Consider the following 13942-nt stretch of genomic DNA (forward strand, 5'->3'; position numbering starts at 1 on the left):
TGATATCCCCACATCCAGACCCCTCTGCGGAGCCCCAACTACTTTCACCTGGAAGCCCCTAAAGAGTCCTATCACCCCTGCAGCTGGAACCCCCCCACCCCCTCCCCACAAGCCTCTGTGCATCCAGACCCCCCCACACCTAGACCCCCCCACTGAGCTGTCTGCACCCAGACTGTCCCACACTGAATCCTCTCAGCTCACACTTGGATCCTGCCTGGTTAAGCCTGCCTGGCCCGCATCTGGCGCAGAGGGGCAAGGTCCCAGGGTGTTTCTGGGACAGGCCCAGGCCTTGTGCTGTGTCAGGATCAGGCGCAGCCTCACCACTGAGTCCGTGTCCCGGGGGTGGGGAGGCTGCAGGGTGATCTCCCACCTTCGTACAACCAGTGGCCTGTGCTCTCCACTGCCGTGCTGGAGCCTCTGCATGTATTTATTAACATATAAAGCTTGCAGAATTTTAAAATATTGTGTACAGAATTTTTAACTTTTTGGCGCAGAATGCCCTCACAAGTTATTTGTCACACAACTTTGTATGGATCATCTCACACGTAAATGACATTTGTCTGACGTACATGGTAACAAACTATAGAAGTTTGGGCCTAAAGCTCTACAAAAAGTTTTTATATTGTATTAGAAAAATGTGATCATGTGATTAGAGACTACTTTTAATGCATGTACACAAAGCAGACAAAGCTAAAGCAGTATGTGCAAATCTAACTTGAACATTTTCCAACTTTTGAATTCTTATCTATGTAACATGCTGTTATTTTTAACGAACAATATACAAGTCAGTTAGCATAGCAATGATGATCTTAACATTCTCACTATCTGACTAGTATTTAAATATGCGATCTTAATGTTCTATTAACTTAGGTTTTTATGTTTAATAGTCTATTGTACATCTACAAAAACATCAAACTAGAACATGTGGATATCAAAAATTTAACAATAAATCATATTTGCAAGTGATACTGGCCTTTTTAATATCCCAAATAAGACTTCACTAATCAGTAATGGACATATAGCAGTGCTAGACATACAAACAATATATTGCTGTTTTCATTGCAATGTAAGTAGAGCGCTACTTATGGTCCACTTGGGATGTCAAGTGTTGAGACTGCGTGGGAAGAACTTTACAAGGCAGAAGAGTCATGACAACTAAATTCATAGTAATTAGTCTTGTAATTATAGCCAGAGCACTAGCAACAGCTAGAGTTAAGGTTGCGCGAGTATTTCAATGATAACTTCATTTTCACTCATCTTTCATGTGATAATTCCATAGGCTTAGTCTGTGCCTGAAAGTGTTTTTTTTAACAAAGGTTTTAATAAACACAGTTCAACGTTTCTGAGGATAGAAGATGAAAATACACTATCCCATTATTAAAAAAAAAAAATCTTGCAATTTTTTTTTAAAAAGCTCGACAGCTAAAACAGCCAGAAACTACAAAAGGTTAAAAAAAATCCCAATTTCCAAACAGTACTTGGGGTATTTTTTTAAATAGTTTTTTAAGCAACCTATACCAAAGTTCTTACTCCTTGTCTAATAGCTGTGGTATTCTACATCACACCACCGTCAGCCATTTAGATTGTTACCAACTTTTAGAATACTGTGTATATGTTATTTTGAAATATTGTTATCCTTGCATTTGCAACAAAGGTTATTAGAAGACCTCTGCCCCCAGAAAGCAATTTGGATATGCTGTTGGTTCTCTGAACAATGCAGATGTAGAGTTATTGATTATTGGGAATACAGCATAATCTAGCCAGCAAGTCACTAGATCTAGGAGTACTGTGTGACCTTGGGCAAGTCACTTCAACTCCCTATGGCTCTGCTTCCCCACCCTTTGTCTTGTTTGTTTAGACTGCAAACTCTCAAAGCAGAGACTGTTTCTCAATGCATTATCACAGTGCCTACCATTATGGGACCACAAACTTGACTGGGGTCTCTAGTCATTCCTATAATAATATTTATACAGAACTATGAGGTGCTTTTAAACATAAATTCATTTCTGGTGTTGGGTATAAACAGCTTCTGGAAGCAGTTTCACAAGGTTAAATAGATATTTAATAAGAAATGTCCCTTTAAAGTTAGTCTTTAAACATTTTCTAAGAAACCCCTCTAGAGCTTTACTGATTTTAGTGTTAGCACATTTTCACTTTGTGTGAGTTCATTAAAGGAACTCATCACATGTATCCCACTCACTACAGTTGGAAAACAGATCTCTTAAGCTTTTCTGCAGGTCTCTGAATTGCCTCTCCTTAGCTCCAGAGGTAAGAGTGTGATGAGCTTTCCTTTCAACAGCTGATTTTTCAAAGTGCTCCAAAATCCGTAAGAATACTCAGATTGTCTTGAAAAGTGATGTGATCAGTGGAGTCTGGGGTAGTATTAGTGGTACAAATTCGGGTCACAGGATCAAGCGGTTTCTGAGACATGGCACCTGTGAGAAAGGGAAAGTAAAATGTTCCTGTTCTCATAACATTCATATGTGGCCAAACTGTTCACAGAGTTTAAAGCCAGCAGGGACAATGAGATGATCTAATCTGACTTCCTGCATAACACAGGCCTTTAAATTTCACCTACAACAGGAACTGGATTAGAGTTCAGATTGCAAGTTTGGGATCATTTTGAAAGGAGATTCTGAGGTAGGGAACAAGCCCATGCACCACAAAAGCTACTTTTAATATAATCCAATTCATATAACTTTTTTGGTGAAGAGGCAGAAAAAAAATAAGAGACTCCCAAGAGCTCCCCAGCTGCTCAACAATACAAAGGACTGGTTGAGAAATATTACAAAAGTCATGACACCAGAAAAGCTTTAGTACCACTGCTTACAGACAATTTGCATTCTCATGACCTACTGCTTCTTCAGGAATTCCTTTGCGAGAGACACACTGGGCTCACATTCAAGTGGTGACTGAGGGCTAGTCTACACCTGAAACACCACAGAGGCACAGCTGCAGTGCCCCAGCTGTGCGGCTTTTGCGCTTCAGTGTAGCCACTCAGTACAGAGATAGGAGGGGTTCTCCCATCACTGTAGTTAATCCACCTCCCCAACAGGTGGTAGCTAGATCAACAGAAGGAAAAAGTCTTCCATCTCCTTAGCGCTGTCTACACCACGGGTTAGGTCAGCACAGCTACACCTCTGATGGGTGTGGATTTTTCACACTCCTAAAAGACATAGCTATGCCAATATAAGTTTTCAGTGTACAGCGGCCCTTAGAGCAGTGGTTCCCAAACTTGTTCCGCCACTTGTGCGGGGAAAGCCCCTGGTGGACTGGGCCGGTTTGTTTACCTGCCACGTCCGCAGGTTCGGCCAATCGTGGCTCCCAGTGGCCGCGGTTCGCTGCTCCAGGCCAATGGGAGCTGCTGGAAGCGGCGCGGGCCAAGGGACATACCGGCCACCGCTTCCAGCAGTTCCCATTGGCCTGGAGCAGCGAACCGCAGCCACTGGGAGCAGTGATCGGCTGAACCTGCAGACGCATCAGGTAAACAAACTGGCCCGACCCGCCAGGGGCTTTCCCTGCACAAGCGCGGAACAAGTTTGGGAACCACTGCCTTAGAGGAACAAGCACTGCTCCTTTAACTCAAGGATCATGACTCAAAGTATCTCCTGTGCCCCTTAGTGCTTTCAATCTGCTTCTGGTTGGTGCCTGGAGCCATCATGGTGCTTCTTCTGAAAGTGTAAGTAGTGTCTGTAATTTTGAAGTACTTCAGCACCCCATAAATGTATCCCCACTGTCATCTATGCAAGTTCCACCCAGGACAGTCTGATGAGTAGTACTGCATGTAGGATACGCTGACTGCTATGGTGACATGAGGCTAGGCTGCTATAGGATGGACCTAGAGATCACAAAGAAAAGAAAACAGAGAGATTGGCACAAGACTCCCAGCCAGGATGAATCTCTTCTCTGCAGAGCAGCATTAAACATAATGATGACTTTTGCAACTAGACACAGGCATGGAAACGCATCACAAATTTGCATCTCATCCTTGCGCAGGGGCCACACTAATCTACTCTGTATCATTCCAATGTCAGTACATGTGCTGTGGAAGGAAGACCAGGCATTCTGGTCTGTACATGTACCAGACACACAATGGCAAGAGTAGGGAGGGGGATAACACCACCACTGTGACGGGTTGGACGCCCCGTCCAGGATGCCACCTGATGTACTGGGATTTCACCGACACTCTCCTGCCAGCCTGGATTCCCTCTCCCTGTTTTGCTGAATTAGGCTCTCCAGCCTCTTGCAGCACGCACGCATACACACACACACACACACACAGGGCCACACCCAGCTGCAGACACAGACTGAAGTCAGCTCTGTGAGAGAGGACTCACCCAGCACTCATGTATAAGCCCTTTTTGGAGAATAAACCAAATATAATACTGTCTTGTGCTGCAGAGAAATCTGTACAACGTAAGCTCATAAATTTGCCCCCTCCCTCAATGTGAAGAGAGATATGCATGACTTCTTGCCCCCTCCCCATTAGAAATTACATAAACTGGGTTTAATAATAAACAAAACAGATCTTATTAACTATAAATGGCAGATTTTAAGTGATTAAAGAAATAGTAATCTGCTTTATTCTGTTTGCTAAGCAAACAAAACAAAACATGCAAACTAAGCTTGATTCACTAAAGAAATTGGCTATGAATAGTAATTTCTCACCCTAAATATTGTCACAGGGAGATTACAGAGAGTCTTGAAAGGCAGCCGCACTGGCCTGCAACTTGAGACTTTAGGTATTATTACTCACAAGCCAGGCGTCCTTCCAGCTTGGGATCAACTTCTCTCCCCCCAGTTCAGTTCTTGCTTCCAGGTGTTTTTCAGTGTCTCTTTGGGTGGGGAGGCAGAGGAGAACCACAATGATGTCACTCCCCTGCCTTATACAGCTCTTGCGTATGGTGGGAACCCTTTGTCTTCCAGTGGAAAAACACTGGCATTTGGGGGGACGGAGGGGGGTTGGGAGTACAATGTAACTCAGACCCATGTCTCTGCAGGGCTGTGGTAGCCATTACTTGTAGGCTGTCTGGAGCATCCACTGGACAACTAAGCCCTTTCACAGTCCATTGTCTTTGGTAATGGGCCATCAGCCCTGTCTGGCTTTTCACTGTTGTACCTGAAGGGCTAGTTGTGGGTGACACCCAAAGTAGCACATTTGAAATACAGATATATGGTCAATATTTCTAACTTCAGATACAGAAATGATACAGGCATACAAATTGGATAATCACATTCAGTAAATCATAACCTTTCTAATGATACCTTACATGATCCACCTTGCATAAAGTACATCTCAGTTTTGTCATATCCATATCATAAGCATATTTTCATAAAGAATATGGAGTGTAATGTCACAACCGCTTGAGATGAATGGAACAGTTCACACCTCTCAGAGCTGTATTCATCTAAAAGGGTGTTCTCATTCCATTGAAAATGACCCGCTTCACCCTTCAGCACAGGAGGCTTGCAGGAGTGTCCCTTCCCCCATAAATGGAATAGAGACTTCGGAGAGCCTGTTGCTAACTCAAGCTAGTGAGTAGCAACGATGTACACACAGGAAGTGCCTCAATCACCCCCTCACTATCATCAATTCCTCAAAAAGACAAGGGAAATTCACTGCCAAAAAACAGTGTCAATACAGAGTTAATGAAGCCTATCACTGCCTTGCACCTTGCAGAACACGAGGCTGGCTAACCTTACAAGCTCTGAAAACCAGGCAATAGACAGTTATGGTACTCACCTAACCTGCCCTCTCCAAGCAATGTCCCAACCCATCAGTCAGAGATCACAGGACTGTGCTCTTCCCAAACATGTAGAAGACAGTGGGGAAAATGCACAAGAGTGGGGAATGAGGGGAAAAGAAACTCTTAGATTTTGGCCAACATTAGGTTAGACTTAAACAGTAGCTAGCTAAGCCTGACTTATACTCAACCATTTACCTACTCCTCACAAATCCCTGAAGAGTTGCCAGATATTGATAAATGTTCATCCCTGGCCTCAGAATTCCCTCTAGGACACCATGTTTGGCTGCCCCTGACTGAGCCTTGTTCTGCTCTGTGATATAGGCCAACAGTTGGCTAGAATTCCCCAGTACAATGGTGAGGCAGAGAGGCTTCAGTGAATGGCAATGCAGCTATAGAGTTCTAGTGGACACGGAGGATATGCAAGAGTGTTAGACTGAGATAAGCAATCATATTCCCCCATTTTCTTGACATACCTAGGGCAATGTCAACGGTATCTGTCTGAGCAAACCTGAAACTACTCAGGTTTATTATTTTTTAAAATTATTTCATACATTCTTAGCTTTGAGAGACAAAAGGAGACATTGGGTATGTCTGAACTGCAATAAAAAAACACCCTGGCTCTGATTCTCAGAGCCTGGGTCAGCTGACTCAGGCTTATACTCCAAGGCTGTGTAATTTCACCGTAGATGTTTGACCACGGGCTGAAGGCCAAGCTCAGAGATCCTCCCCCGTCATGGGGTCTCAGAGCTTGGGCTCCAGCCTGAGGCCAAACATCTACACTGCTATTTTATAGCCCCGAAGCTCGAGCTGACCCAGGCCAGCCGCAGCCTTTTATTGCAGTGTACTCTCACAGTTAAAAATTTAGGCATTTCCAGTCAAAATTTGTCTAGTTTCAACTTCCAGCCATGGGATCACATTATACCTTCTCTGCTAAACTGAAGTATCCATTATTAAATATTTGTGCCCCATGTAGGTATTTATTGATTGTGATCAAGTCACCCTTTAACATTCTCTGCTAAGCTAAATAGATTGAGCTCCTTGAATCTAAGCCACATTTTCTAATTTTTTAATCATTTTGTGGCTCTTTTCTGAACCCTCTCCAACTCATCAACATCCTTCTTGAATTGTAGTCATCAGACCTGGACATAGTATTCCAGCAGCATTCACATCACTGCCAAATTCTGAGGTAAAATAACCTCTCTACTCCTACTTGAGAGTCCCCTGTGTATGCATCTCCACTTATAATTAACATTTTGAGACCTATCAGTCAGATTTTAATCCATTTAATGTGTGCCATGGTAATTATAGATCTTTCTAGGTTTTTTGTTTTTTTTTTTTTAATCAAAAAGTTGTGTGGTAGCAAGTCAAACACCTTACAGACATCTAAGTAGATTACATCAACATTACCCCGTTTCTCCATCAAACTTGTAATCTCATCAAATAAAGATATTAAATTAGTCCGATAGGACCTATCGTTCATAAACCCATGATCCGCATCAATTACATTACCCTCCTTTAATTCTTTATTACTCGAGTCCCATATCAGTCACTTTATTATCTTTCCCAGGATCCATGTCAGACCAAAGGCCTATAATTTACTCAGATCATCCTGTTTACCCTTTTAAAATATTAGCCCAACATTAGCTTTCTTCCAGTCTTCTGGAACTTCCCTGGTGCTCCAAGACTTATTGAAAATCAACATTAGTGGTCCAGGAAGCTCCTCAGCCATTTCTTTTAAAACTTTTCAATGCAAGTTATCTTGACCTACTGATTTAAATACATCTAATTTTGGTAGTTGTTGTTTAATATCCTCCTGAGATACCAGAGGACTAGAAAGAGTGTTATCATATGATAGGACTACATCGTCTGTCTTTTCCCAAACACAAAACAAATATTTAGGGAACAATTCTACCTTTTCTGCATAATTATTGATAACTCTACCATTTCCATCTAGTAATGGACCAATACCATTGTTAGGATACTTTCTGTTTCCCATATATATTTTTAATTCCTTCTTATTGTCCTTCTCTCTATTAGCCATAGATTTCTCCTTGTGTTCCTTTGCTTCCGTTATGATTTTCTACAATTCCTAGTGTCTGATTTATATTCATTACTATCAAGATCACCTTTCTCCCATGTGTGTGAGTGCGTGTGAGCATGTGCACACACAGTTTTAGCTGCCTTCAATTCCTTTCTAAATCAAGTAACTTTTTAACCAATTGACCATCTTCCTCAGCTGTGGGGGTTTTGGGGGGCATCTACTGAAGAGTATTTGAGGAAACAGATGCCAGTACATGTAATACTTCTGTCACTTAATATAGAACATATACAGCAAACAGTAACACAAGATGTACAGTTATACCAGACCTACACGCAAATCGGGTACATTGCAAAGCTTTCAGCCATTTAAAGAGGGTGGGATACAGTATGTACATCTTGAAACATGCACAAAATCAGTTTACTTAAAATGTTCGTTTTTAAAAAGATTAAGATAGATTTTAATGCAAGAATGCAAAGTTGGCAGAAATGCAATTTTTATGTTGGAGGAGGGGAAAAAAAATCAGTAGATAGTGTAAGATAAAGGTTTTTTTAATTCCCTTTTCAACAGCTTAGCATTATTTGAGATAATCTCAAAAGGATGTGGATTTCTAGGGAAATGAAGCAGAACCAGAACCTGCAACCACTGAAGCAGAACCAGAACCTGCAACCAGAAGTTGAGCCAGTTTCAACAGTTTGCTTAAAAGTCTCACTTCTGTCCCCATGAAAAACGATGTCAGAATGTTTAAAATTGTCTTATAACAAAGTCTATTTCCCTTATTTTCATCCCTTTGACTGTTCTTGCAGAAACAGCACTGGAAAAGGAACTCACAGGAACATGAAGCAAAGCGTAAGAATTCACTTGTTGATTTCAATATGAAGCCAACATCAGTAGATATCTCTAAGGGATGGTTTCAAAAGCCAGCTACAAGTTTTTGGAGTCCAACACCACAGTATTACTGTTTTGACTATTTAAGTTTTGACAAGAATATCAAAAGCACAGATAGGGTTTTTTTTATACTTGATATATTGAGAGAAATATTACACAACTGAAAGAAAATAAAATGGAGAAATAACTTGAAGGATCATACTGTCCTTCTTCCAAGGATGTTGTAATAACTCAAGAGAGCAAACCAACTCAAAAATTCTGACCCAAGAGGTTGTGCTGGAATGAACCCCTGGATTCACACCCAACAAGCTACTGTAATAATCTTTGCACAGAAAATGCCTTGTAAAGTATCATTTAAAAACTAATCATGATGTTGTTGCTGGTCAACAATATCATGATGAAATGCATGTAGCAACATTACACGTAAAGGTATGAACATAAGCGGAAATCATGAGTAATCTGTTTACACCAGACAAGTCTGAGGAATGGGTAAATCTGTTTCTCAAAAGACAAAGGACAAGTTGATGCCTCTAGCTTGGTGCCATCAAAGCTGATGGGCCATCACCTATCAAGTAGCCATTCTTTGGTAAGGAAGGGGGACAGGAACAAACAGATTCTGCATCTTAGCAAACAATGGCATGAAACCTCTTTCCCACAAGACTCCAAGCCTCTTTTCTCTGAGTTGGAAAATGCAGGGGTCTCCCTCTAGAAAATGCACTTCAAAAGGTGACAACTATAAAAGTGAGGGGAAAAAAACACTCCAAGTTCTCTCTCCTTATCCAGCTCTCTCTTTCATCTCAGAGGACAAAAGAAGCCAGTCATTGGACCTTGAAAGCAGATCTTGACCTGAAACTGGGTCAGCAATGCTACTGGAAATATGCGGTAAGAATTTCACCTTGAACCAAGGCTAGTTTGTTCAGGAATAGCATTTTAACTTTACTTTTCTTGTAACCATTTCTGACTTTAATGTCTTAGTACTTGTATTCACTTAAAACCACTCTCTTTGTAGTTAAATAAACTTGTTTTATCCTCTAATCAAAACTAATCCAATGTAGTAAACTGTGGCAGTAACTCCATTTAAAGTGGCAAACTGTTGTATCTTGATCTCCTCAGATGGGCAACGGATCTAATATGTCTGCACTGTCCCATGATAAACATATGTTTTGTGGGGGGGAAATCCAGGACTAGGAGTGTGTTAGGGTCACCCTGCAAGTGATAACCAAAGCCGGTGGAAGCCAGAGCATGACGGATGTGTACTGAGAGGCTGCTGGGGTCAGAGCTGCTGGACCACGGCTGTAGCTATACACAGACACTCAGACCAGGTCTACACTACAAACTTACATCGGTATAACAATACTGCTCAGGAGCATGAAAAATCCACACCCCTGAGCAACGCAGTTACACCAACCTAACCCCCACTGTATACAGCACTACATAGACAGTGTAGACAGCTTCTCCTGTCAACATAGCTACCATCTCTAGCAGAAGTGGATTCACTATGCTGATGGTAGAAGGTCTCCCATCAGCGTAGTAGTGTCTTCACTGAAGTTTGACGGCGTTTTAAGTGTAGACACGCCTTCAGGGTGTGACCCGCATGCTGGCAAGTAGCTTTCTTAAATTTGTCAACCAACAACGATGTTTACATATTTGACCTACTTTTCTACCAGTTTTCTTTCCTTAGCCCTCTTCCTGAAAGAGGGCCCTGGAGTGTGCAACAAAATGCTTTCAACAGAAGAGCCACCTGTTGGCACTGCCAAAGGAGTAGCACCAACATCCACTGCAAAGGCAGCTGTCAATCTAGAGCCAAAGAGCCAGCGGCAGGGACCAGAGAGACGCCTCTCTCCCCGGTCAACATAGTATCTTGATCACCAGAATGTGTTTTGTCACCATCTGAATAGCCAGGAGATAATGGCTCGATAAAACAGTCAGTAGTCTGCCAGAGAGATGCTTCTAGCAAGCTCCACACCAGTTGATAAGTTTTAACTTCATGTAAAGGTCTTATAAACCTCATCACAGGGTCTGGTACAGCAACTGCAAAGAAGGTATGTATCTGTTCTGGCCACAGGTTGGGATGTTTATTCTGTACCCCAACTCAACCCACACTGTGCCTCAGTTTCCCCATTTTCAAGGTGGGAATAATGATATCGGCCTTCCTCTCTAAAACACCAATATTTATAAATGAAAAACACTAAATATTGGCTTTTTGGTTTGTGTTTTACCAAAACTAGGACTAATGGAAATGTTTTTGTGACTGTTTTTGTCTGATTTCTAGTGACAACAATTCCCTGTTATGGATTTAAACCTCCCCTCGTAGTGTTTGCAAAGCTTTTTGTGGGAAGGAGGACATATGGTTTATCTAGGGGCTTGATCCTGTAAAGTATTACTCATGTAGCCGTTACTCATGAGAGTGGCCTCATGGAAAGAAGTGGGAGAACTTCACCTCAAGTGAAATTTTGCCTGAGTCCATGTGTTTGTAAAGTGCTATGTAAATTTACAGAGCTGTGTGTGTTTCACTGTAATAACTGAGACATTGGAACATTTTATCTGTGTATGAGAATCTGAAGGTGAACTTGACTGTGCTACTTTAACTGTCCAAGCTGATCCAGTGTAAAAATATAAACAACATGAAGGTTGAATAGTTTATAGAACTTTTTAAAGTGCTTTGTATTGTTAATACAAGAGGATGGTGGTAAGGGGAATGTGAGTGTTTTTTAAAAATTATTTTGAGCCTTCGTGTCCTGATTTAAAAAGAAACATTTACTTTGATTTCTAAATTGCGGTATTATATTTTATATTCATATGGGACCTTTACAGATGAAACCCAGTCTGAACACTGAATATTTCAAGCATTTTGCATAAGAGGAAAAGATTCTTCCTCACCAAAATTCCCCTTCTCTTTCCAAACTACTGCATAGTGCTCTCTCTGCTGTTGGCCTAGCTGGCTGCTGACTTTCCTCCTCAGAGGTGGCTGCATTTCAGTGGTGCATTTATATGTATAGTTTGCTAAGCATGTACTGATCCTTGTGGAAGGAGGCTTGTAGGAATGAACAGATAGGTATTGCAGACGTCACCTGAAGACAAACCATCCCTAAGATGGTACTAGCAGTAGGACATTGTGAGCTCTTAGTGGGATAAGGGCTGCCATGAAAGCATGGAGGGGATGGCACACATCCACATATTACCTCGATATTGGTGCTACCCATAACAAAATTCATTCTGCACCTGGATGGAAAAACTTAGAGGGGACACTGGTTGGCATTATGGAGGAGCGATAGTAATTTCCATGCTGACAGCTGAGCAACTTTGTGAGAGCACCTTGAAAAAAAATCAGCTCTAAAGTCTACATGCATAGGTCTCTTGAAAACTGCTATAAATCTCCCCACTGTATTTTCCACTGAATGCATCCGATGACGTGAGCTGTAGCTCACGAAAGCTTATGCTCAAATAAATTTGTTAGTCTCTAAGGTGCCACAAGTACTCCTTTTCTTTTTAAGAATACAGACTAACACGGCTGTTACTCTGAAACATGTAACAGTTAAGGGGCTGGAGTATATGTTGACAGTGCAAGTCTTTGGTCATTTGGTTAAGGAGCTTCCACGTTACAGCACCTCAAAATCACCTGCTTTTAATTCTCAAATATTTGGAACCATTTGTCCTTGGACTGCCCCTAAGCTCAAATACTAAACACTATCAAGAACCAGTTTAGAAAACAAAATATTTCAAGTTATTGCAGATTTATCTTTTGGAAGAGAAGGGTGAGTGCCAGTTTGAGGAATTTCAGCAGTCCACCAGTAATTTTCCAGTGCCAAACCCCATCCTGGGACAGGCTAGGGGCATTATTGTGCCCATGATATAAAGCCTAGTATGGTAGTTTGTCACTGGGCTGATACGAGAGGGACTTGGTGCCATGGAAAAAATTACACAAGAAGAGGTGGATCAATTCTGTGCTGGGAGATGCTCACTGAATTCCCGCCAGGTTCACTAGGCATGACAGACTGAGTCTGTGAAGGCAAACAAGAACAGGCATGTTCAATACATGTAATATCTCTATAGAGTGTCCTCATTCAGCTGACAACACCCCATTGAGATAAATGGGCCATTTCTCAAATATGCTACAGAAAGTATGTGCAGAGTCCCTCCTCACCCCACCCCCAATTAGGCCCAACATAAATCAATACTGGACCTCATTCTGACAAACAAGGAAGAATTACTTGCTGACCTAAGCAATTACCTAGGCACCAGTGATCGCAATCAGGGTACATTTACTTTGTGCAAAGAGAACACAGCACTGACCAATAATATATATATTTGGAACTCTAAAAGAGCCAGTTTTCCAAGTTTAAAACAACTGTCAGCATAATTGAGAACATTAAATTTAAAGTAGGAAGTGTTAATGAAAACTGGGAACTGTTTAAGGACATCCTACCAGATACCTAAACAGCCATGATTCCACTGACATGAAAAAAAGTTACACTGGACAAGAAGCCATCCTGGTTAAAAGTTGACGTAAAAGCAGTAATAAAATAAATAAGAATGGAAGAGAGAGGAAGTAAATTGCAGTGAATATAAGTTACAAATTAAAAATGTAGTTGACTTAAGGGAAGCTAAAGGATTCCCTTAATGAAATATTAATGTCCAACAGGGTTAAAGATAGTCAGAAGAAATTTTTAACAATTATTAGGAACAAGAAAAACCCTGTGTCAGGTCCATTCCTAGATGCAGACTGTAAAATTGTAAATAGTGATGTAGAAGAGGCTGAAGTACTCAATAGATATTACTGGTCTATATTTGAAACAAACCAGAAGGATATGTCCATCCCATATGGTATTGCGGATGGAACAAAAAGTTTACCATATGTAACAAAGGAGGATATGATGCAAAATCTGCAAAACACTTTCAATTCCACAGGCCAGATTAAACACTTTCAATTCCACAGGCCAGATTAAACACTTTCAATTCCACGGGCCAGATAACTTACACCCAAGAGTCTTCCAAGAACAAGCTGAGGAGCTCTCTGAATCAGGCTTGACAAAGCCCTGGCTGGGATGATTTAGTTGGGGATCAGTCCTGCTTTGTGCAGGGGGTTGGACTAGATGACCTCCTGAGGTCCCTTCCAACCCTGATATTCTATGATTCTATGAATCACTAAGGTTAATTTTTAACAAAAACCTTGGATATCTGGCAAAACTGCAAAGGACTGGAGGGCTGCCGACCCTTTAGTGTTAATATGCATTTAAAAAATAAAAAAAGAGGGAGAGAGAGAGGGAGA

At 41.5% G+C, this 13942-nt stretch overlaps 1 protein-coding gene and 1 non-coding gene across 8 annotated transcripts in view; both read right to left on the reverse strand.

Annotated features, from left to right (window-relative positions):
* The window catches only part of ST3GAL3 (ST3 beta-galactoside alpha-2,3-sialyltransferase 3), a 411061-nt gene that overhangs the window by 370892 nt on the left and 26227 nt on the right, over nucleotides 1-13942 (reverse strand). The window lies entirely within an intron of this gene.
* Nucleotides 3952-4057, reverse strand: LOC125642028 (U6 spliceosomal RNA). Its single transcript, XR_007358236.1, has one exon. It is a non-coding gene; the product is annotated as a U6 spliceosomal RNA (small nuclear RNA).

The sequence above is a fragment of the Caretta caretta genome, chromosome 8 (genome assembly GCF_965140235.1).
Source record: "Caretta caretta isolate rCarCar2 chromosome 8, rCarCar1.hap1, whole genome shotgun sequence".
In the NCBI taxonomy this organism is placed as follows: domain Eukaryota; kingdom Metazoa; phylum Chordata; order Testudines; family Cheloniidae; genus Caretta; species Caretta caretta.